General features: G+C 41.5%; 1 protein-coding gene across 1 annotated transcript in view; it reads right to left on the minus strand.

The window, feature by feature from the left end:
- Positions 1 to 20,975, minus strand: part of fndc3ba (fibronectin type III domain containing 3Ba) — a 184,430-nt gene extending 163,455 nt beyond the window's left edge. The window contains exon 1 of the mRNA XM_084043938.1: positions 20,886 to 20,975. The gene's annotated coding sequence lies outside the window, so the exon portion shown is untranslated. The remainder of the gene's footprint in view (positions 1 to 20,885) is intronic.
- Positions 20,976 to 25,793: the final 4,818 nt, after the last annotated feature.

A 25,793-nucleotide genomic window follows, 5' to 3' on the forward strand; every position in this document is an offset into this window, starting at 1 on the left:
TCAGAACCTCAGGCCTCAATGGGTTAAATAGCTTAAAAAGTTCTAAATTCTGACCTATTTACGGACTGCTGATTGCAAGCAAAGCCAAATATGCAAGCAAAAATATGTCATAACAAAAGCTGATTTGGTCAACAGATGTTCTGGAGATGGATGGGGATTTTTTATAGGAGGACTCACAGCAATCCAAACAGTCAGACAGGCAGGTGAGCAAGTAGGAGATACCAGGTAGGTCATAAGGCTGGGCGATCAAATCGGACAAAATCAAATAGCACAATATTGTTTTACTAAATACATCCATTTGTTTGGTTTTTTTCCAAGATAAAAACAAAACAGAGAAAATAGCATCAAGCTCACAATGTGTCACGATGCGATGCCGCTTGTAGATCGGCAATTCTTTTTATCACTGAAATGAGCAATTTTTGAAATAAGGCATCTGTGTAATTGTATGAGGCATTTTTTCACATTTTTGGAATAAAAAAAAGATTTATACTGCTTATCCTTATATAATGATACTTTTCTATTATTTGGAGGACAGGCGAGACGACAATAGATTCTTAACAAAATTGTATTGTTTGTCTTATTTCTTAACTGGAATGAATGAAGCTGGCTTCACAGACCCACTAGAATCGATAAGAGTATTGATAAGCTCAAACCTCATCGATTTCCGTGTCTCAGTAACTTCAGAACGGGGTCCGTAATAGAACCAGGTTTTGGATCTCCATCCCTAGACCAGTGGTTCTCAAACTTTTTCATGTCGAGGACCCCCAAATTGACACTTATTAACGCGCAGACCGCCATTTCAAAAGATATGCCTCAGGGACCCCCATAAGAGAAGATTTTGTACGGCTCAACCATTTTAATTTCAAGGACCCCCAGTTTGACATGCATTAGGGCTACGGACCCCCATTTAAATGGCATTTCTATCACTTGTACCGTAATTTTTATTGTAAAATCTATGTCAATTTAACTCTGAGTGTACAAATGGAACCAAATGGACCCATTAGGGTCCATTTGGTTCCATTTGTACACTCTCAAGAGTTACAGACCCATACGGGTCCATTTGGTTCCATTTGTACACTCTCAAGAGTTACAGACCCATAAGGGTCCATTTGGTGCCTAATCTATCATTTAGCTGGGGACCCCCTGGAACTCCCTCAAGGACCCCTGGGGGTCCCCGGACCCCACTTTGAGAACCAATGCCCGCCTAGACGACATCTAGTCTCATATCACGATAGATATAATATCGACATCGGGCAGACAGACAGGCAGGCAGACAGACAGGCAGGCAAGCAAGCCAGTGGGTGGGCGGACGAGAACTATGAAAAATCTAGGGCATTTTATTTATATGATGGTCTGCTCCAGAAAGCCGGACAGGTTATTTCCTTGTCATTTCTCCAGTCACCATGGTGACAGCAGGAGGCAATGAAGTAGACTGGTGAACTCAAGTCAGGTTCAAACACTCCCCCTCTCCTGTTGCACAATTACAAGCACACACACACACACACACGCCCAAAGATGGGCGCGCAAGTGGCTTCGTGACAGGCATTACGCATGCATCAATAAAGTCGGTGACTTTCGTTTATAGGTCAGGCCTAATGATATTATTGCTAGACCAGTGTTATTACACAAGCCTGGCCTCTCTGCGTCCGTCCACGACTCCCCCAGACTCTTTACCAAAGCCTCACCTCATTGCCATTCCATCTCCTCTTCTTCTCATCCGCACCCTGCTCTTTCTCTCACTCGGGCTTTGTCTAAAAAAGCCACATTGCATGCCCTCATGGCAGCGTGGTTTAAACCAGTGGTTCTCAAACTTTTTCATGTCAAGGACCCCCAAATTGACACTTATTAGCCTGAGGACCCCCATTTCAAAAGATAAGCCAGGGACCCCCACAAGAGAAGATTCTTTACGTCTCTAGCAGTGATTCTCAACCATTTTAATTTCAAGGACCCCCAGTTTGACATGCATTAGGGCTACGGACCCCAATTTAATGGCATTTCTATCTCTGGGACCCCAATTCATATTGTAAAATCAATGTTAATTTAACTCTGAGAGTGTACAAATGGAACCAAATGGACCCGTTAGGGTCCATTTGGACACTCTCGGAGTTACAGACCCATAAGGGTCCATTTGGTTCCTATCCATCATTTAGCTGGGGACCCCCTGGAACCCCCTCAAGTACCCCTGGGGGTCCCCGGACCCCACTTTGAGAACCAATGGTTTAAACAACATGATATAGCCCCCAACGACCCGTCGCTTACACTTTATTGTCAGTCAGTGAACTCTCCGTTGACCGAGGTCCCACAGGGCTCCATCATGGGTGCGCTAAGTATTTACCTCAGGAACCTCTACAACGAACCTCTTCGCCAAAAACAGTCCGATCTAGGTACAGGCCGATCTACAGCTTGTAGATTAGCCACTGACTGTGTCTGTGTCTGTGTCTGTGTGTGTGTGTGTGTGTGTGTGTGTGTGTGTGTGTGTCTCAAGGATATGGATACTAGGGTTCATGTGGTTAACCCATTAAGACCAGGGACGTGTCATTTTTAGATTTCTTTGGCTATTCAAAAAAATATCCGCAAATCTATGCAAATCTTTGAATATATACTTTTTAAAGCGAACATTTGTGACTCAAATCTTTGCTTTTTGGGGGGGGGGGGTCCCTGGAACAAAATATTTTACAAATGTTCGGGCTCATATGAGCTTGTATATCTGCTATTTTTGAATAGCCAATCTTAAAATGACGCAGACGCGTTCTGCGTTTCATTTTTAGATTTCTTTGGCTATCCAAAAATAGCAGATCTACAAGCTCATAGCGCGGCACCGAGTGCCGCGCTATGAGCTTGTAGATCTGCTATTTTTTTTTTTGGAAAAGAATCGTGAAAATGTGTGCAAATCTTTGAATACATAATACATTTTTAACTGCATTTTTGCACGTGTTCCCCGTCTTAATGGATTAAGGATGGAAGAACCAGACAGCTGAGCTGGGTATGACATGCAACACTGTTCCAGGATGGAATCCAGGTACTACAGTAATCGTCCCTTTTTGTCATCATCACCACCTCTCTCTCCATACCTTCCTCTTCCCTTCTCTCCTCGAGTCCTCCCCACTCCTATCCCCTCTTCCCCCCCCCCCCCCCCCCAGCCCTGCTTCCCAAACGACCCTTAACAGTCATCAAACAGACAGCCGCCCATTCAGAAGAGTTTGGGGTATATAGGGGTGGTGGAGAATGTGGGGAGGGCAAGGGGGTTTGTGTGTGTGTGTGTGTGTGTGTGTGTGTGTGTGTGTGTGTGTGTGTGTGTGTGTGTGTGTGTGTGTGTGTGTGTGTGAGAGAGAGAGATACACAAACACAGAGAGACAGAGAGGTGGGAGTGTGGGGGGTTCTCTCGTTCCCGCTAAATTGTCCCACATGGCTGAGCGTGCTTAGTTTAAACAAACACGGCCACTTCCTCCTCACTGAGCACACATGCGTACACACACATACATAGCAGTGCGCATACACACACACACACACACACCATATTGTATACCCCAGCGGTTAGCATACAATGCTTTCACTCTCGTGCAGCCGGTCAGTGACGGTACAGTGGAGCAGAGTCCGGGTTCCAACACACAACAGTGCCATGGCAAACTGGATCCAGTTCTTATGAAGTTAGGATTGTTATTACATAGTGCTGCTATTCAGTGGCTGATTGGCAGTTTCAGAGAGCTGAAAAATACAACTTTCGCTAAGGTCGCTACTGTACAACTCATTCACAATAAACATTGGAGCTAATGAGTCCCTGGTGAGCAAACCCCCAAAAACCCTGACCCAAACCACAGGCATTGAGCACCGGACACTGTGTGTATGCAGTGGTGGGAAAAGTACTCACATGTTCTACTTAAGTAAAAGTATCAATACCGCAATGTAGAAATACTCTGTTACAAGTAAAGGCCTGTGGTCAAAATGTTCCTTGAGTACAAGTACAAACGTATTGGCATCACAATATACTTAAAGTACCAAAAGTAAAAGTACTAAAATGTTTGAAAATAGCAGATTTCACAAATAGCAGAGCGGTGCGACGCGTTGTGAGCTTGTAGGTCGGCTATTTTCAAATAGCCTATGTATAAAATAGGGAGTGGTTAATATATGTTTTATAATATCATAATGTATCTGAAAAGTAACTAGCAACTTAAGTTTTCAAATAATTGTAGTGGAGTAAAAGTACAATATTTGCCTCTGAGATGTAGTGGAGCAGAAGTAAAAAAAAAAATTGGAAATACTCCAATAAAGTAAAAAAATCCTCAAAAGTGTACTTAAGTACAGTACTTAAGTAAATGTACTTAGTTACCTTACACCACTGTGTGTGTGTGTGTGTGTGTGTGTGTGTGTACATGCACAAAGACCAGCAGCAGCATAGCCTATGTCTAAGAAAGAGAGAGAGAGAGAGAGAGAGGGACAGATGTAAGCTAGAAAGAGAAATATTGAAGGAAGTCCATACTTTTGTTAGGGAATACGTTTTTCACAACACGAGAACAAGAAGATTTAGCATTACACTATTCATGTGTTGGTGTCTAATTCATACAAGTTGATGCTTTCATTCACTGTGAAAAATCAACCTTGTTTCAAAGATTTAAAATAATAAAATCACATTCCATTATCGCTGCATAGCAATAGCTAATTTAGGACCTGGAAAAAGGGACAGACCACCTGCGCCTTATATACAATATTAACCTATTTAGACCGGGAACGCATCTATGTGTCATTTTTGGATTTCTTTGGGCTATTCAAAAATAGCAGATCTACAAGCTCATAGCGCGGCACCGAGAGCGGCGCTATGAGCTTGTAGATCTGCTATTTTAGAAAAATCGTAAAAATGTGTGCAAATCTTTTGAATATATATATATTTTCAAAGTGAACATTTTTTAACTCAAATCTTTGCTTCTAGGGGATTTTACAAATGTCTTCTAAATCCTAACAGTTTTTTGAAAAAATGGTGATATAATATCAGTGGTTCTCAAACTTTTTTCATGTCAAGGAACCCCGAAATTATATGTATTTGGCCGCGGACCCCGATCTCAAAAATGAAGTTAAAAATGTGTATGTATTCAAAGATTTGCACATATTTTTTCACGATTCTTTTCTAAAAATAGCAGATCCACTTGTAGATCTGCTATTTTTGAATAGCCAAAGAAATCTAAAAATGAAACACAGATGCGTTCCCGGTCTTAATGGGTCAACTAATTTATATTGTTATAAAAGTTAATAAATGAAACATTGTGTGGTAAAACTACAGATAGAAATGTGCGTGGAATCAAATGTTGAATGAATCAAACGGGTGCAATACAGAAATGCTTGTATGAAATATGGCCCATCCTTGAATGGAGGATATTTAGCTAATCAAAAAGTCTAAGAAGAACATTTTATCTGGAGGCAGACACTGCGTCCAACTTTTTGAACAAGAGCTCTTTCATGATTCAAGGACTTCTTCTTAGAACAGAGAGAAACAATGTGTTGTTTAAGGCATGTGAAACACTGAGAGACATTTTTCATCCAAAAGACTAAAGAGGAAAGATGACAGCGAAAACGTAAAATTCAAAGAATGGAAATAGAACTTTGTATTCATCCTATACGCCAGTTTCATCAATGCAAAGCCATTGCTGTCCATATCCTACCTAGTGTACGTGCGACTGTCTGTCAGTCAGATATACTGAATCATTCACAAAACAACCTGCTGGGCAAGATATGATTCCTGGCGGGCCAGTTCTGGCCCCTGGGCCACCTGTTGCCTAACACTGTCGTCATACAGGATACAGGATAACCAAGTGAAATTGGAAGGGATGAAACCGAAAGATGAGCCAAAAAATAACTAAAAAAACACTATATTGAAGCTGATAACTCTCTTGACTGGATAAAATGAGTGACCCACCTGAAAATATGTTTTCTGTTTATTAAAGAGCTGGAGAGACCGGGAGACCCCTTCTACTGAACAAACACAGCTTAGCAGCTATTACTATCAGTATAGAGCTTTAACTGTTTAACAAAACGTGTTTTAGTTTTAACCACAAAAACAAAATCACGTACAGCACCTTTAAAACCAAGGGAAAAGGCAACACTTATGCCATATCATGATATTAACCGGGAACGCATCTGTGCCATTTTCGATTTTTTGCTGTAGCCTATATCCATTATTTTATCCTTTGGCTATTCAAAAATAGCGCGGCACCGAGTTATTTTTCTTTTCAATCGTGAAAATGTGTGCAAATCTTTGAATATATATATTTATTTATTTTAAACTACATTTTTAACTCAAATCTTTGTCCCTGGAACAAAACCTTTTCATGTCAAGGACCCCCACAATTATATGTATTTGGACGCAGACCCCCATCTCAAAATATGTTGTTCCAGGGACCCCCCCAGGAGCAAAGATTTTAGTTGAAAATGTTCCCTTTAAAAATATATATATATTCAAAGATTTGCAAAAATGTTCACGATTTTTCAAAAATGGCAGATCTACAAGCTCAAAGCCGCGCTATGAGCTTGTAGATCTGCTATTTTTGAATAGCCAAAGTGTAAAAATAATTGTTGAAGTGGTTGCGCACAGATGCGTTCCCGATCTTAATGGATTAAAAATAAAAAAAGCCACAGCACCCCGGGCCAACTCAGGCTATTTGAAAATAGCCGATCTACAAGCTCTCAACGCGTCGCGTTGAGAGCTTGTAGATCTGCTATGTTTCAAACATTTTAGTACTTTTGTCTTTTGGTACTTTAAGTACATTTGGACACCAATCAAAATGTACAGCAGTTCCGTTTGCCAACAGAATTGCTTCTACTGTCAACGGGTCAGCTTCCAGTCAGTCACACACACACACACACACATAACATTAGCGTGATTTGAACACTAACCAATGTCAAGTTAATACAATATTCCATGAGCCTATAATTAAGACAGCTAGCTGAGTCCATAAGATAGATCCCCTTTATACACACACACACACACACACACACACACACACACACACACACACACACAGCATGAATGGACACACATGCACACAAACGGCACCCCTCCCCCGATACCACTGAGAGACTTTCACATTAAGATCACAAGCCTGCACATTGGGTGGTTGTGTGTGTGTCTGTGTCTCTCTGTGTGTGTGTGTGTGTGTGTGTGTGTGTGTGTGTGTGTGTGTGTGTGTGTGTGTGTGTGTGTGTGTGTGTGTGTGTGTATGGAGAGGGAAAGAGAGACTATTTAGTCACACCTACATGGGAAACCTGTCTCCTCTCTCACAGACAAGACAACAACTAGCCCCCAGGAGATTCATGGATGAACACACACACACACACACACACACACACACACACACACACACACACACACACACACACACACACACACACACACACACACACACACACACACACACACACACACACACACACACACACACACACACACACACACACACACACACACACACACACACACACACACTACAGAGCAAATGATTCCTGAATGGATCATACAGTCCTCTAAATGCCTGGTCTCCCTTAGGTCCTCCGCGGCCGATTCCCACGGCTCATTGGTGTGTGTGTGTGTGTGTGTGTGTGTGTGTGTGTGTGTGTGTGTGTGTGTGTGTGTGTGTGTGTGTGTGTGTGTCTAGGGCAGTGGTACAGCTCAGGACAAAAGCGGGGTAGTGGTGTTAATCCATTACAATAATACGGTATTAGGCAAAGATCGGACAGCACAGACAACTTCTGGGAATGAGAGCCAGTGGAAAGTGTATGTTACACTTACCTACGTGCATACACATATATATACACACACACACACACACACACACGCACACGCGATCACAAACGTCCCTCCCCACAGCCAAGGGTCACAGGGTCACATTCCTCCTCCTCAATCAGCCTCAGGATTTCACACACTGGACCAGGGGTGCCTGTGTGTGTGTGTGTGTGTGCGTGTGTGTGTGTGTGTGTGTGTGTGTGCGCGTGTGCGCAGTGGTGGAAAAATAACTCAAATGCTTTACTTAAGTAAAAGTATCAATACAGCAATGAAGACATACTCCGTTACGAGTAAAAGTCAGAAATTGAGAATTCACAAGTATTGGTATAAAAATGTACTTAAAGCACCAAAAGTATAAAGTACTCATTATGCAGAATGTCCCATTTCACAAGATTTCAAATGTATAAAATGCGTAAAAATCTTTTGAAAATAGCAGATCTACAAGTTCACAATGCGTCGCATCGTGTTGTGAGCTTGCAGATCTGCTATTTTCAAATGGCCGAAATGTATATAGGGCTGAAGTGGTTAATGTTTGTTTTGTAATAATAATCAAAATCTACAAAGTAACTAGTAACTTAAGTTTTCAAATAATTGTAGTGGAGTAAAAGTACAATATTTGCCTTTGAGGTGGAGTAGAAGTAAAAGTACTGAAAATAGGAAATAGGAAAAGTTTCTCACTGCCCGCATTGCTGTGTGGTACGGATGATGCTGGCGATCTGTGTGGGGTCCAGCTCGGGGGGGCAAAGAGGAGGAGACGAGAAACCAAAAATGGGGCAAACGAGTGGCAGAAAAGAAAGAGGAGAAATGACAGGTATGTAGTGCCGGGGCTTTGGGGGGGTTGAAGGGGAGGGGAAGAAGAAGGGAGGGGCTGCAAGTGTGTCTGCATGTCCTGGAGGAGAGGGAGGGGGGGGGGGGGGGGGGGGGGGTCGGTTAGTAAGGGACAATACTACAACATATGGCTCTGCGTAAAGAAAAGCAACTCCTTCCTCACTGGGGTAGAAGCATGGCTGAATCGCACGCACGCACGCACGCAAACACACACACACACACACACACACACACACACAGGGCTGTTTGCAGACACGTACACACAGCACATGCAACAGCGCTGCCTCGGGTCCGATCGAAAAACCAGAGTTGCTGATTTAATACCCACTCGCGTGCAAAAAAGAAAAAAAAACACGCACTTGCGCACGCAAATAGCGCCTGCACAACATGCCGACTCACACAAAAACACCGCTACTAGCCAGACTCAGAGCTCTTTGAGATAGTCACTCAAACACTGCAGTCGCCGGGCACGAAAACAGACATTAACGACTGGCGGAACTTTCCATTGCGCTGCCAACTAGCGACACCAACACGACTGGCATGCTAATGTAGGCACGTAAACTTAACCCATTAAGACCTGGAACTGTGTCATTTTTAGATTTGAGCTAAAAAGCATTATTTTACAACTTTGGGCTATTCAAAAATAGCAGATCTACAAGCTCATAGCGCGGCACCGAGTGCCGCGCTACGAGCTTGTAGATCTGCTATTTTTGAAAATGAGTGAAAATATGCACAAATCTTTGAATATATATATTTTTAAAGCGAACATTTTTAACTAAAATCTTTGTTTCATGGGGTCCCTGTAACAAAATATTTGGATGGGGGTCCGCGGCCAAAAACATATCATTTTGGGGGTCCTTGACATGAAAAAGATTGAGCACCACTGATATAGAAACACACGTTTTTCAGAAAACTGTTGGGATTTAGGAGACGTGTAGAATCGGCTTCAGGTCTCAATGGGTTAAGTGTGAGTGGGTGTGTGTGTGTGTGTGTGTGTGTGTGTGTGTGTGTATGTGTGTGTGCGCACACACACACACACACACACACACACACAGGTGCCCGCTCGATCCCATCGGCCAGCTGACAGCACACACACACAAGCACGCACATAGACACACACACGCATGCATAAACACGCTATTTCTATGTTTTATATCCCTGGGAATCATGCAAGGACATGATGAGTGGGGGAGCATTTGTAGTACACTCTCAGAGTAGCATTAACACTGAGGATTTGTACTGCGTGCGGGGTAGCAGGCTGCTACGTGACCAAAACCCTGCCACTTCCAGTAACTTTGCACAAGCATTTAAACTCCTCCCGTCATATAATACGCGTGCCACATAACTTCGACATCTGATCTGGATCTTTGGCTCTCGATTGGTGGGTTCTGAGAAATACACTGCAAAATCCTCAGTGCCGACTTAATTCACAGAGTTACAAATGCTTTGTGCATGTATTTCTGTTCCAACTCTTCTTTCTCTGTGCAGCCTAAGTCTTTTTTCTTTCTCTCTCTCCTGCTATACAGTACATCTCTCGAGTCTCTGGCCTTCCCTCTCAGGGGGGGGGGAGACCTGTGTTGAGTGACGGGCCCAGAGAGAGAGAGAGAGACGAATTCTGAACACAATGAACAATAAGTCGGACAGATCCAACAACTGGAAAAGTGAAACTATTGTACCGATGGAGTCCCATGTCGTATCATGTGCTGCTAACCGTCACGTTTGAAAAAAAGAAAGCTACCGGGATGCATTTCTGGAATGTTCAGAAAGTGTACTCATTTGATAATGGAATCCGTATTGAGCTTTTTTATTTTATTGGCTGCTTTAAAAGGCTTTTCTGTACCCTGCTATATGCATTTAATGCTGAAAACTGCTATGGAAAAACCAAATAAACAAAGTAAAAAAAAAAAAAAGAAAGTGTACTCATTTAACAATTTGATACGGATTTTGGAATGTCTTGATGAAGACACATTCTGACATATTAAGCATAAAGCATACATAGAATATGAGGGCGAAAAACATTCACTTCTTTCCTTTTAGTAGAGAATAGAAATGGGGGACGAGAGGAGAGGAGAGGAGAGGAGAGGGAAGCACGGCGTGGAGAGTGAGGGAGAGGGGAGGAGGGAGGGAGAGGGTAAAGAAAAGTTGAAAGGCCTCTTTCATCTTCTTCTAAATCAACTGTCAACAATGCAGGAAATTATCAAGAGAGGCAAAAAAAAAAGGGGGGGGCAGGGGGAGATTGGGCTCTCTAGACAGAAAAAGAGAGGCAGCGAGGGAAGGAAGGAGGGAGGCAGTGAGTCAAAGAAAAAAGGGGAGAGCAGGAGGGTAAACATTACAGCTCCGTGCCAAGCAAACATGAGATGCTGGGATACTTCAACAAAGAGCCACCGTTCATCGTGAGAGAGAGAGAGAGAGATGAAGAGAGAGCGAGAGCGAGAGACGGAACAACAGAGAGTGAGAGTCAAGACAAACATACAGACAGCAACAGAGAGAAAGCTAGGGAATGGAAACCGAAAGCATCAGTTTGAACCAGTTGTTAATGACCAGCCAACAGCACTTTAATACGCAGAGAACAAAAGAAAAGAGCATTATTTGCAGAGACCCTCAAAGAGAGGAGCGTGGTGAATTAACCCATTGAGACCTGAAGAAGCATCTGTGTCATTTTTAGATTTGAGCTAAAAGGCATTATTTTACACTTTGGCTATTCAAAAATAGCAGATCTACAAGCTCATAGCGCGGCACCGAGTGCCGCGCTATGAGCTTGTAGATCTGCTATTTTTGAAAAATCAAGAAAATTTGTGCAAATCTTTGAATATATATATTTTTTAAAGTGAACATTTGTAACTCAAATCTTTGAATATATGTATTTTTTACAGTGAACATTTGTCAAAATCTTCACTGTAACTCAAATCTTTGCTTCTGGGGGTCCCTGGAACAAAATATTTTGAGATGGGGGTCCGCTGCCAAATACATATCAATTTGGGGGTCCTTGACATGAAAAGGTTTGAAAACCACTGACATAGTAACATACGTTTTTTTTTAAAAACTGCATTTTGTAGAATCAGGCCTCAGAACTCAGGCCTTTAAAGGGTTAAGGCCTAACAACTTGCTAATGCACAAAAAACGACAACGTAGAGCCAGACGGTGTTGTCGAGCCGCGTCCGTGCCTTTGTCCCTTGGGTTATATTTTGTTTGTTTTGAAGTCTCCCGAGGATTTTGTGTCCTTTATGCGCTACTGTTCTGTGTTTTATCACATCCCTTCGATGGTTGCGCATGCAAACGCAAAGCTCGACAAAATGCATCCGCGTGCCCTCCCTTACAGAGACAACGTACACAATAACAACTGCTCCTTTGCCTAAGAACAAAATTACTGTTTTGTTAATCCTGAATCTGAATGTCAACTTAACTCTGACATTTGGTTTCATTTTACGCTCTCAAGAGTTACATTATTGTTAAACATCTGCATTGCTTAATTAAAGAATTGTAAAATATTTGACGTTTTGAGTCCGAGAGTCTAAATCTCATCAAACCGGTGGTCCGTGGCTCAAATGGCGGATAAATAATGGACCTTGATATGGAAAGGGTTGAAAACCACTGCCTTAGAGCATTGGTTCTCAAAGTGGGGTCGGGGGACCCCCAGGGGTCCCTGAGGGAGTTCCAGGGGGTCCCCAGCTAAATGATAGATTAGGCACCAAATGGACCCCTTATGGGTCTGTAACTCTGAGAGTGTACAAATGGAACCAAATGGACCCTAACGGGTCCATTTGGTTCCATTTGTACACTCTCAGAGTTACATTTACATAGATTTTACAATATTAAATTGCGGTCCAAGTGATAGAAATGCCATTAAATGGGGGTCCGTAGCCCTAATGCATGTCAAACCGGGGGGTCCTTGAAATTAAAATGGTTGAGAATCGCTGCTAGAGCCGTAAAAAAAACCTTCTCTTATGGGGGTCCTTGAGGCACATCTTTTCAAATGGGGGTCCGCGGGCTGATAAGTGTCAATTTGGGGGTCCTTGGCGTGAAAAAGTTTGAGAACCACTGCCTTAAGAGGGATGAAGAGAGACGCTGTCCTTCTGCATTCCAGGTGTAGATCCTACGACCTCACAGGTCAGAACGCGTCTCCAAGACCGGCCGACCAATCAACACCAACGGCGCACCCCCCCCCCCCCCCCACCCCCCTTCAAAGGAAGCTTCCAGACAGCTCACAGCCTGAGCGGCTGGACCTGTCTACTGGTAGCAGTAGAGCAGTGGTGGAAAAAGTACTCACATTTCTTACTTGAGTAAAAGTATCAATACCTCAATGTAGAAATACTCTTGTTATGTAAGTAAAAGGCCTGTGTTCAAAATGTACCAAAGTACCAAAAGGTTAAAGTACTAAAATGTTTGAAAATAGCAGATCTACACGCTCACAACAACGCGTCGCATCGCGCCGCGTTGTTGTGAGCTTGTAGATCTGCTGTTTTCAAATAGCTTAGGTATATAACAGGGCTGAAGTGGTTAATGTACGTTTTATAATGTAATAATGTATATCTGCAAAGTAACTAGTAACTGTAAAGTTTTCAAATAATTGTAGTGGAGTAAAAGTACAATATTTGCCTCTGATATGTAGTGGAGTAGAAGAAAAAGTACTGACAATTGGAAATACTTTGCTACAGTAAAGTACAAGTACCTCCGAATTGTACTTAAGTACAGTACTTGAGTAAATGTACTTAGTTACTTTACACCACTGTGACTGATGGCAATCTTGAGACAGAAACCCTGCATACATGCTGATCCAGACTGATCCAAGAGGTGGACCACTCATGAGGGGGAAACATCGAACATGAACGCTCCTTTTCGTCCTATGTATGTGCAAGGTGCAACAAATCACTTTAACCCATTAAGACCTGAGGCCATTCTTTAAAAAAAAAATCAAAATCCTAACAGTTTTTGGAAAAAAATCTAAAAAAAATAAATGTTCACGATTTTTCAAAAATAGCAGATCTACAAGCTCATAGCGCGGCACTCGGTGCCGCGCTATGAGCTTGTATATCTGCTATTTTTGAATAGCCAAAGACATCTAAAGTGACACAGATGCGTTCCAGGTATCAATGGGTTAAAACAAGGCAGATGCCGCAACGTGTAGCGTTCGGTACCTTCCATGCAATTGCACAGCAACTTCTTTCTTTGCACGGAACACTTTCTAGAAAATTGTCATTATTAAATTTGTTATTAAAAACTGATTTAATTGGGATACGACTATGACTTTCATGTTGCCATATTTGGTAACCGTTTTAGAGAAGCAATAGGCTATGCGAAGCCGTGGTCCCACAGGGGTCTATACTAACTAGGCCTCTCCTTTTTTTCCCACTCTACACCAAATCTCTTTGCCGATAATAGCCGATCTACAAGCTCAAGCGCTGTGAGCCTGTAGATTGTCTATTTTCGCCGAATGCTTGCCTTATTATTATGACATGCCCAGAAAAGGGACGCCAGGGTTCATGTGGTTAAAATATTGGTCATCTGTGGAGCAATGACTGCGATTGATTATTATTTTCTAGTATTAAGGAAAAATGTTTTTTAACTTCTATGTAATCCAGGGGCTTTCCATCCTTTTATTCTTGCCAGAAAAGAAAAAAAAACATCACTCTCCTCCTCCAGTGTTGCTTCTAGTGTTTCACCTAGCTCGCACATGAATGCATCCACTGTATTTTCAAAAATCACCACCGCTCACCTCTACATACAGGAGAAAGGGGGCAAACTGCAGCTTGTTTCTCTTCCAAACACCACCAAAAAACTATCTATAATGCATACGACCAATACAGCTTTCTGCTAGACACCTGACTGCATCTGTCTGGGCAGAGAGACGTTTGTAAATCACATGGGGGAAATTTTGCGTGTCTTTCTCAGGGACACTTCCAACATGTAGACATGAGCGGGCCAAGCCTTCTGATTAACCAGACGGCCTCCCTACCACCAGTGGTGGAAAAAGTACTCAAATTCTTTACTTGAGTAAAAGTACCAATACTGCGCTATAAAAAATACTCTGTTACAAGTAAAAGTCCAGGATTCAAAATGTACTTGAGTAAAAGTACAAAAGTATTGGCATCAAAATGTACTTAAAGTATCAAAAGTAAAAGTACTAAATATTTGAAAATAGCCGATCTACAAGCTCACAATGCGTCGCGATGCGACGCGTTGTGAGCTTTTAGATCTGCTATTTTCAAATAGCCTTTGTCAATAGGGCTAAAGTGGTTAATGTATGTTTCATTCTATCATAGTTTATATCTGAAAAGTAACTAGCAACTAAAGTTTCCAAATAATAGTAGCGTAGTAAAAGTACAATATTTGCCTCTGAGATGTAAGTAAAGTACAAATACCTCAAAATTGTACTTAAGTACAGTACTTAAGTAAATGTACTTAGTTACTTTCCACCACTGCTACCCACTCAGCTATGTCTGGGATATAAGGATATGGGAAGTAATAATATTCCCAGGTTTATTCTCAATCTCCTGTCAGTTTAACATTTCTAGATTTACATTCGACCAACGTTCTTGTTTTGAGCCATTTAGAGTCTGTGCCACAGGGAAATGAGCTGAAATTCCTTTTATCGACAACTCAACAAGCAACAGGTAGGCCTGCACAGTCAAAATCCTCAGGGGACACCAAATAAACCGGACTCAAGTTAACCATAGTCAATACCTATCTTGGGCATGTCATTACAGGTGAAAGTTTTCACATTTTCAAAAATAGCAGAGCTACAAGTAAGCTTTTAGATTTGCCATCATCGCTGCATGACACTCTCGTAAAGCATAAGTGTAAAATACGGCTAAGTTGTGAAATGAACACGGAGGACTTTTTACTGTGTAATAAGGACTAATAAGGACAATATTGCATCTCATAATCACCTTGCTCAGACCTCTTTTGACTAGTAAGTCAATAGGCTCTATGCACAGCAGCCATATTGGACAGAAATTGGGCCCCTTCCTCACTTCCTTCACAGGTGTTACCAATGACACTAATGAAGGCTCTGTTCCATTTAGTGTAGCACAGTGGTTCTCAAACGTTTTAATTTCAAGGACCCCCATAACTCTGAGAGTGTACAAATGGAACCAAATGGACCCGGGAGGGTCCATTTGGTTCCATTTGTACACTCTCAGAGTTACACCCTCTCAAGGAACCATGAGGGTCCCTGGACCACACTTTGAGACCCACTAGTATTTATAGTGAGCCAACATGCACAATATCAGCACCCTGCCTCTGTTTGACCAGAATGGAACAGAGCCTTCATTAGTATCATTGGCAACACCTGTGAAGGAAGTAAGAAGAGGCCCAATTCTTCTCCGAAATGGCTGCTGTGCATAGAGCCAATTTCTCACAAACACACCCATTGCGTGCACACTCACAGTTTCCAGGGCTGCATTGTCTCGACCGTGTAATTCTAGAGCCGCGACAGCTTCTGTTTCTGAGACACAAGCGCTGTTACAGTAACATTAGCCCTGGGATAACATGTTCTAGGTTACCAGACGGTCACACACACACACACACATATTGTGCACACGTGCAGGGCAGGCACACACACACATAACGCATGCACAAACACAAACAGACAATGACAAGCGCCCTGCCCCTTCCCTGACCCCTTTTCTAAACCAAGGAAGCATACCTGAATACTTTATTGGGCCAACAGGGAGACAGGGAGCCAGTGACTGGTAGAAAGAGGAGATGCCAGATTGTGTCCGAGGGTTAGTTAGTTCAGACGGTGCTTGGCATCACAAGCACCTCATGAAACATGGGAACAACTTCCTCATTGCGCTTAGAATAACCCGTCCCAGAATATTGAGGGCATGCAAACATGCAGTGTCACACACACACACACACACACACACACACCCATGTGACCCAGTCTACCTGGGTCAAATAACATTTGAACATAACGCTTTGTTTTCCTTCATTTCAACCTGGCAGCCCTATTTTAGGCATGTCATAGGCCAAAAATTTGTCCCCAAAAAAAAAAAGCAAATTGCCAATCTACAAACTCACTTGAATGCATCACATTGTGACACGCCAGTAGTTCCCCCCAGCTTGCAGCTGGGGGGAACTATGACTACATCTGACTGCATCGATTCTCTATACTGGTGTGTTCTATGTTACGTTTAACCCTTTAAGACCTGGAACCGTGTCATTTTTAGATTTGAGCTAAAAAGCATTATTTTACACTTTGGGCTATTCAAAAATAGCAGATATACAAGCTCATAGCGCGGCACCGAGTGCCGCGCTATGAGCTTGTAGATCTGCTATTTTTGAAAAATCGTGAAAATGTGTGCAAATATTTGAAATATATATATATTATATATATAAGCGAACATTTTTAACTCAAATTTTTGTTTCTGGGGGTCCCTGGAACAAAATATTTTGATGGAGGTCCACGGCCAAATACATTTAATTTTGGGGGTCCTTGACATGAAAAAGATTGAGCACCACTGATATAGAACATACGTTTTTCAGAAAACTGTTGAGATTTAGGAGACATGTAGAATCGGCTTCAGGTCTCAATGGGTTAAAGAGGAAATTCTCCTTTCAACCATATCTCGGTTCTCAGTAATGCTCACTGTAAGATGGTGTGCACGGAACCATTTTTAGGCTAACTATCAATTATTCTTGAAGCGATTATTCTATCGATTACTTTTATGATTAATCAAGTTATCGAGAAGCGCCTTTAGTTTTTTTTTGTTTTCTGGCTTTTTGAGCATTTATTGATAGTCCACAGTGTAGAGAGAAAGGAAACGGGGAGAGAAAAGAATACATCTCTTTCAAATTGATTTGTTCAATTAACAACAATTAATCCCTAACCATTCCCGTGTACTTGTTCTGTGTATCATAAGAGGCCTCTGCATTGCTATAAAATGTATCTGTCAATGACATAATTGGCAGGGTTTTCAAGCTAATGGAAGCTACAGCCTTGAACCTTTGAAGTCTAAACTAGTAGCCATGGATGCATACTTCCTTTCTTTTCTTTTTTTAAAGCTTGCAATCCCCACCAGTGATGTCATCGGCAGGTACATTTTCAAACTATCCACAGACTGCCTCTGAGACGCAGAGCAAGCAGACAGAAATGGTACTTGTCCTATATTGAATATGAAGGACCTATATATATTCAATTCAATTCAATTTTATTAAAGTGTCAAATCACAACAAGTTGTCTCAAGACACTTTACATGTAGAGAAGATATTATGGAAGTACATTTGTAAGTGTGTAAGTTCATATGTTACTTTAAATAAGTTATAAAGTGTGCCAAAACATCTTCCCTGAGCAAAAGCAAAGGAAAAGCAAGTGTTGTACTGTATATATATATTTGTCTTTTTGTGCGCAACATGTTTTCTATTTAATTGTACACTTTAGTTTTTTGATTCTATGCTTGCACCTTAAAAATAAGGAAAAATGAGATTGCTTATTACATCTGAACAGTACTGCGTAGTACAACAACATTCTATTCAGTTCTATAAAAATAAAATAAAAATAAAAAAGCAAAAAGAAGGAATTCCACGTTTGGCTTAGTGGTCTAGTCACTTGCTTGAGATTGCATCAGCGTGGGTTCAAGTCCCAACTCCCATCTTCTCAAGCAAAGGTTTTCCGGTCTCTTTTCAGTGCCAACTTTTACAAAAAACAACAAAAGAAAAAAGAAAAATGTATATATAAAATATATATAAATAAATAACAGCTAACGGATCTCCTTGAAAAAACTAATAATAAAAATGTGTCATGTCAAACTGTCAGACAAATCACCAAAATCCAACAACAGTTTCTGACCAGCCTCTGAACTCTTCAAACACAGGCCTACAGTATACGTTTTGTTTACATTCTCATTGTGTATAAACACTGAAGCCAAAGAGGCTTAAACTTTGACAACAGCAGCATGCAAAGACATAAGTCATCAACAACCTTTGTCCAACAGGATATCATGGATATAATACTTAAATAATAATAATAATAATAATAATTTTGAAAAACTATGTTTCAAAATATCTATCTTGTGCCGTCACAGACAAAGTATCTGACTACAAGCCTGTGAAACTTGGCTATAGAGGCTTTAAAGATAGGAATACAGGTATTCAGACCTACTACACCTTATGTTTACATTATCCACAAGAATTATACAACTTGTGATGTGACAATAAACTTGAAAAAAATCAAATTTTATTCCTGAACATAAGAAAGTCATTAATTTGATGCCCCACATGTGAGAGCTGAAATACTTTGTGCCAAGTAGTCACTGACAACTAAATGTATGCATATGCATAGATTTTTCTGGGGCGCTCTTGAACTTGGCAAAGGACCCCAAGGGAACTTTGACAGGCCTCAATAAAAAAAAGTGAATGTAAGTGTCTTCACTAATTATGTGGCAACATTTACCCACAACCCTGAGGGATATACAAAAATATGGCAGTGAATTTTGACTTGTAAAATATGCTGAACGGATCCTTGCCAAACAACGTGTCTAGGCCAACTTCTCACTGTATTCCCTAATCCCTGGCCTTTAAGGCTAGAATACTTTATCTGAATTTAAATGGATTTTCATGAACCCACAACTTTTGGAGGAGCAATACATTGCTATTCCTGCACCTATCACAGTCAAATGTAATGTATACATTTGTATACATTTAACGTCTGTAAATCATAGTTACGAATGTAACCAAATGGACCCATGGGGGCAGCGGGACAGGCATACCCCTGTACACATGTACACACTGTCAAGAGTTAAAGTAACAGAGGATTTTACTGAAGGGAGCATTTCTTTGAGCTATCACGTAAAGACAAGCACACCTTTGGGCTGCAATTTGCGTGGTTGGGCTAAAAAAGTCACATATCAGCTTCCTGCAGAAAAACTGGATGTCCACATAAGCCTTTCACCGAAGGAATGTCATATGACGTCATGTATTTAGGATCGGATTTCTCCTCTCTCACTGAAAAAAATGTGGATTGTGTTGAGTTGGGTTTCCCCCCCCCCCCCCCCATCTCTCTCCAATGTGCCCACTGAATCCAGAGACCACCACGGCGACGGTGGGTTCCTCTGAATTCTGAATACCCCCTCCTCCCCATCACAACAGCGGGATAATTGGCCAGTTTAGTCAAATAATACGGACAGGACCGCTTGGGTTTGGATCTCAGCGCATCTTACATTTTCCGACAACTTTGTCATACACCGCGGCTGGGCTCTTGTCTGGCGCGTTTAAAGGTGTGTTTTTGTTTTTTTGTGGAACGTGGAAGCCAGGCCAATCGATCGGTACAACCACGAGCCCAATGTTTGATTTCCACGTCTGCATCAAAGTGAGGGGAGGGCTGTGTGTGTGAGAGAGAGAGAGACAGAGAGAGAGAGAGAGAGAGAGAGAGAGAGAGAGAGAGAGAGAGAGAGAGAGAGAGAGAGAGAGAGAGAGAGAGAGAGAGAGAGATCTTTCCTGCACAAACAGACACGTAGTCGTTTCTGAGCTCTTGGTCGCACAGACAGAGAGAGAGAGAGCGAGCGAGAGACAGACAGAGAGCGAGCGAAAGAGAGAGGCAGACAGACAGACAGACAGGCTGGAATGCTAGGATATGCTGGAGTTGAGAACTCTCCTCGAAAGCCCTCTCGCACCCGTCACTAACTAGTAACTGCACATAACAAAACTGTGTGGAAAAAGTCATTACAGTCCGTTACAATAACATTTTCAAAACAGACACCCAATGCAATAAAAAACCAACCGAGTCAATTAAACGATTTCGTAACTCCCGTCAAATCGACTGCCTCGGCATCTTCCACTCCCAAGTTATTTTACAGCTATAAAGAAAGAACAAAATCCCTATTTTGAGCAGCTATAAAGAGTATTCCCAGTATGCAAAATCGCAACACAGCCACCGTGATTTGCTGCGTAAACAGCGAAAGAGAAGGTTTTCTTGTGTTGAAACACTCACTGCATCTGTTAGTCCTCTGAGGCAAAAACACATTCTTTGGTAAACGGCAGAAATTCGTCCCAAGCATCAACCAGACCCCTTCAGCTTCGAACCAAGGAAGATTTAACAAAATAATCCGCACCGCTTTGGGTTTTTTCCCCCCTTGTCGTCCAACGCCGAAATAAGAAATACTCAAAAGTTTGTCTTCACCCCCCCGGAGAGGAGAGGAGCACTTTTCCTTTTTCCTTTGCGCTGGCCAACTAGCCCAGACTGCCGGCGTCAGCTCTCAACTCTCACACACGAACACTTTTTTGAACAGCAACTCACTTCGTGTCTGCCGTTTCAACGCAATATCAGTGGAAAAAGTGGAAAAGAACTCACCTCGCTGCAATAAAAATAATCTTCAAACAGCAGACGTGGCCTGTCCCCCTCCCTGCCTGCCTGCCTGCCTGCCTGTCTGCTTGCGCGGCGCGTTCTGTGAGCATGTCAATCAAAACGCGACGCACATGGAACTCAAAGCCCGCCTCCTTTTACCGTAATAACAGCCCATTTGCGCACTTCAAAAGCCAAAACAGTGAGCTGTCCATTTTTTTTTTGTTTTTTTTGTTTTAAGTAAAAGTATAAATTCTAGTCCACGGGATCTGTCCTCACCCCTTTTTTCAACACTCAATATACTAACAATCTTTAACATAAATGTACTCCAAATATGTCTATTCACCTATAAAACAAAATATCAGTACACCCACCTCCCAGATCATTTCAAAATGTATTTCCAGCCAAATTCCAGCTTTCACCACTATCCAACCAGACAAGCGAACCAACTACATGTCCCACATTTCCATCTAGTACACTCACAGTTAAATTAACACTGATGAAATGGTATCATGGGGTCCTTGAAATTAAAATGTTTGAAAATCACAAATCACTGCTGTACTTCCATAAAGATCGTCTCTGGGGGTCCCTGGCATAACTTTTCAAATGGGGTTCCACGGGCTAATGAGTGTCAATTTGAGGGTCCTTGACATGAAAAAATTTGAGACCACTGATCTAAAGCAGTGGTTCTTTTAAGAGGGAAGGCTGGTGGGTCATGTATCTGCTCTCCAGCTCGTCGGGCTCATACAGCTCAAACACGCTCTTGCTGCTGTCAGCCACAACGTGAGCAAAGTCAAAGTCCCCACCAAAGGTCTCCTGGGCCTCCAGCATGGCTGCATTAACCCTCTTCTTACTGATGATGGGTTGGTCGTCATCGTCCACAATGAAGTCGTCTAGGTCGGACTCCTCCTCCTCCTCCTGCTCCTCCTCGTCATCAGCATGCTGAAGAGGCATATCAACGATCTCTTCCTCCTCCAGCTCGCCCTCACCATCCCTGTCACCGCTAAAGATCTCCTCTGCGATCAGTTTCTTCAGATCATTGGATGAGGATGAAGATGGTGATAAGGATGAGGACAATGACCTCTTCCTCTTCTTCCTCGCTGTCTCCTCCTCCATGAAAACATCAATGATGTGGCTCCCTACAGGATGAGAAACCATGAAACCATGAACCCATGAACATACAAGCAGTGGAGGATAAAAGTACTCAATTTCTTTATTTCTTTAAGTAAAAGTATCAATACCACAATGTAGAAATACTCTTTTACAAGTAAAAGCCTGGAATTCAAAATTGACTTGAGTAGAAGTACAAAAGTATTGGTATCAAAATGTACTTAAAGTACCAAAAGTAGATAGTACTCATTAAGCAGAATGTCCCATTTCACAGGTTTTCAAAAGTATAAAATGTATTTGAAAAAAAATGAAAATAGCAGATCTACAAGCTCACAATGTGCCGACACATTGTGAGCTTGTAGATCGGCTATTTTCAAATGGCCGAAATGTATATAGGCCTGAAGTGATGTATGTTTTATAATAAAAATAAAAATAAATCTACAAAGTAACTAAAGTTTCCAAATAATTGTAGTGGAGTAAAAGTATATAATATTTGCCTCTGAGATGTAGTGGAGTAGAAGTAAAAGTACTAAAAATTGAAGTAAAAAATACCTCAAAATTGTACTTAAGTACAGGACTTGAGTAAATGTACTTAGTTACTTTATACCACTGCCTACAAGTGAAAGTTGCTCAGTCAAATCTGTACTTGACTTAAAGTACTGGAGTACTTGCTTCATAGTATTCAACAGTACAAATGACAAAGAACAAAAAAGATCAAATACAGTAAAAAAAATAGCAGACCTACAAGCTCACAACGTGTAGCTTACCTTTATTGTAACAGGATGAGGATGATGATGGGGTTGATGACCTCTTCCTCTTATTACTCTCTGCCTCCCTCCATGAAAACATCAAAGTGACTCCCTACATGAGAAACCATGAAACCATCAAAGTGACTCCCTACATGAGAAACCATGAAAACATCAAAGTGACTCCCTACATGAGAAACCATGAAAACATCAAAGTGACTCCCTACATGAGAAACCATGAAACCATCAAAGTGACTCCCTACATGAGAAACCATGAAAACATCAAAGTGACTCCCTACATGAGAAACCATGAAACCATCAAAGTGACTCCCTACATGAGAAACCATGAAAACATCAAAGTGACTCCCTACATGAGAAACCATGAAAACATCAAAGTGACTCCCTACATGAGAAACCATGAAACCATCAAAGTGACTCCCTACATGAGAAACCATGAAAACATCAAAGTGACTCCCTACATGAGAAACCATGAAACCATCAACCCATGAAACCAGCTAACATGCTTTGCATATTATGTCATTATATAGTTCAGGGGTCTTCAACGTTTTTCAGCCCAAGGACCCCCTAGCAGCTCAAGGCGTTGTGAGCTTGTATATCTGCTATTTTCAGCTAATGTTCCTCAGAATGAGATGCTAGGGTTCAAGTGGTTAATGTAAAAAAAAAAAATCCTATCGCAAAGATTTGGCGGACCCCCTGTAGTTACTCTGAGGACCCCCTAGGGATCCCGGACCCCCTGTTGAAGACCCCTGATATAGATCAAATGCTTACAGTATGTACAGGTTGATAGTCTTTGTTAAGTCAACTTTAAAGAGGTTATTAGAATAAAAAAATGGATAAGCCTAAGTAATACTACATTCAATCTATTTAGACTAACGTTTGCTCCTTTGCTTTGTCTGACTAGAATAGTGGGTCGCAAACGTTTTCATGTCAAGGACCCCCAAATTGACACTTATTAGCCCGCGGACACCCATTTGAAAAGATAAGCCAGGGACCCCCATAAGAGAAGATTGTTACGGCTCTAGCAGTGATTCTCAATCATTGTAATTTAAGGACCCCCCTAGTTTGACATGCATTAGGCTACGGACCCCCATTTAATGGCATTTCTATCTCTGGGACCCCAATTCATATTGTAAAATCAATGTCAATTTAACTCTGAGAGTGTACAAATGGAACCAAATGGACCCGTTAGGGTCCATTTGGTTCAGAGTTACAGACACAAGGGTCCATTTGGTTCCTATAAATCATTTAGCTGGGGACCCCCTGGTATCCCCTCAAGTACCCCTGGGGGTCCCCGGACCCCACTTTGAGAACCAATGGACTAAAATGTTGCTTTCCTTTGATTTTGTTTTTATTTTAGTTATTTATCTGTTAGGCTAGCTCTGGTCCATAGCGTTAGAAGGAGGAGAACTCCTTCTGGACCAGAGCTACCGTTAGGCCTGTTGTTTTTTTTCTATGATGTTGATGTAGGCCTACTCCATAATCTCTATTACAGTATACTGCTCAATATATTTGTTCATTCAAATAACAACTAAAAGCTTTGGCACACCTAGATTAAAAGTATCTGACAGGTGCATATAGGAAAGATAAGATCAATAAACCGCACACTGCTCAACCTGCAGATACAGGAGCTCAACTATAGCAACGTTTAGCTCACAAAACACCTTCCTCAGGCATTGATTCATTAAAAAACTAGAAGCAACAAAACAATAAGGATAACATGAAAACATGTTGCTTTTTTTAAGCAGGATATTAGGCTAATAACTAGCCTAATGTGACACTCTGGGAAGCTCATACGGTTTAAACGTTTGCTTTGGTTTAAAAATGCCTTTTTCATCGCAAATACCAAATGTGTCTTGAGACAGGTGATACATGGATTTAAAACACAAGCAGTCACTGAAAACAGGAGTGTATATAACGTATATAATGAGTGTATAATCCTGGTATAATGTAGCATAGATTAGTAACATTACATTTAAATGACTTACTCAGTTGTGTAGAACTGTTGGTCAATGATGTTACAAACACTGTTTCACTGCATCCCTACAGTCTGGTTGTAACTGTAACCAGGGTTGCCAGATCTGCTTATTATAATTTCCCTGCAAGATTTTATTTGAAAATAGCAGATCTACAAGCTCGCAACGCATCGCGATGCAACACTTTGAGAGCTTGTAGACCTGCTATTTTCAAATAGCTGATGTATGTACATGTTAAAGTGCGCAGCACATGTGATGTGGCCCATTATAGTCACTTCTTTTGGGCTGGTTTTCCTAGACCTGGTTGCTTGTTTCTAGCACAGAATCTGGCAACACTGACTGTAACGAGCGCGCGCGCGTTTTTTTTTGCGCGGTTCTGGGCGGATTGGGTTCGTTTTTGCGCGGTTCTGGGCGGACTGGGTTCGTTTTTTTATGTTTTTTAATTCTTATTTTTGCCTGATTTTACCGATGTATTATCAAAATTATATATATATATATATTTTTTTTCATATCTTTGATTTTCGGGAGAAGGTTTGGCACAAAGGCTTGTGAGTTTAGCTCAGAACATGAAGTTAAGTTTGCTTTATATTAACTTACTTACTCATCACCAGGTACAGCTGCACTTTGAGTTGAGGTCTTGGTGAGCAATGCACCAGTGGTGTACAAATTCATAACATAACTAATTACTAATTTTAGCATTCAGTTAGGATATATTGCTCGATCAAATTAGTACACTTTACATGTTATATCCGTGACAGATGGTCACACTGCTGATCTGACTGCAGTAGAACGAATTTAAAACAGTTGCAGTCTATACCCTTCACCACCAGTCGACGCCCTCTTACAGTTCTTGAACAGTAAGAGGGCGCCCACTGGTGGTGGTAAAGTGTATAGACTGCAACTAGTCACTGCCTCATAGAAAATGCAAGTTAATGAGCACACAAACAAACCAAAATATTCCTCATAAACATTTATTGAGGGTTTTTCAGTGGACTGAGGTAGTCAGGTACAGAACGGGTTCCAGTTCTGCAACCACAGAATAAAACTGGAAATAGACTTGACTTTTC

This window comes from Gymnoscopelus microlampas (assembly GCF_963454915.1).
Source record: "Gymnoscopelus microlampas genome assembly, chromosome: 20".
Classification (NCBI taxonomy): Eukaryota; Metazoa; Chordata; class Actinopteri; order Myctophiformes; family Myctophidae; genus Gymnoscopelus; species Gymnoscopelus microlampas.